The sequence below is a fragment of the Abrus precatorius genome, unplaced genomic scaffold, assembly GCF_003935025.1.
Source record: "Abrus precatorius isolate BTA unplaced genomic scaffold, Abrus_2018 Scaffold2, whole genome shotgun sequence".
Classification (NCBI taxonomy): Eukaryota; Viridiplantae; Streptophyta; class Magnoliopsida; order Fabales; family Fabaceae; genus Abrus; species Abrus precatorius.
The window spans coordinates 24,667,028-24,667,859 of NW_020874362.1; positions in this window are offsets into that span (position 1 = coordinate 24,667,028).

Below are 832 nucleotides of genomic sequence, written 5' to 3' on the forward strand. Positions count from 1 at the left end.
CGCCACTTACCCTTCATCTTTAATTTACTTTAGCCCTAACGTACAACTAAAATTGTACATCACTATATTTCTTCAAAAGGAAAATGTATGATGAGACCAAATATTTTGTTTTTTCCGCCATGTTTGGTACATGAAAGTAAAATGTCTTCTTTAAAATGTTCAGTTTGATTCTTGACTGTATTTATGAGAAAGGTTTTATTAAAAGAAGTAAATTCATTCCAATAATCTTATACTTTTTGAAAGGGATTAATATAGTGTTGTAGATTGAGAGATGTCTTGTGATGAAAGAAAAGAAAATTATCATAAATGAAATGATAATGAAAATATGGAATAAAATGGTTATTTATACTTCACAGTTTGGTATAAAATAAGAATCATGATGCTTTTCAAGTCATTCTTTATTTGTACGGAAAAGGTAATTCTGACCGACATTTGTATCAACAAAGATTAAGTTATTTCATTATGAGTTGCATTATTTGATCATGAAATAATTTAAAATTATATATATATATATATATATATATATATATATATATTCTGTATGTATGTTTGTCTATATGTGTACGTGAGAAAAAATATTTTTTAATAAATATTATTACTATTCTTACTTATTTATTTAAAGAGAAAAGAAATATATAACACAAACTAAAAAAATTAATAAGTCACTTTCGTTGAATTAATTGTTAAATTTTTTAGCTTGTCCTTTATTATTATTGGATTTTATTTAAATAGTATAAATATTTTATTATTTTCTAATGCATGCTTATAAAAAATTAATAAACAGTCAATTTTTTTATTATAAACTGTAATATTTAATCTTATTAATATATCA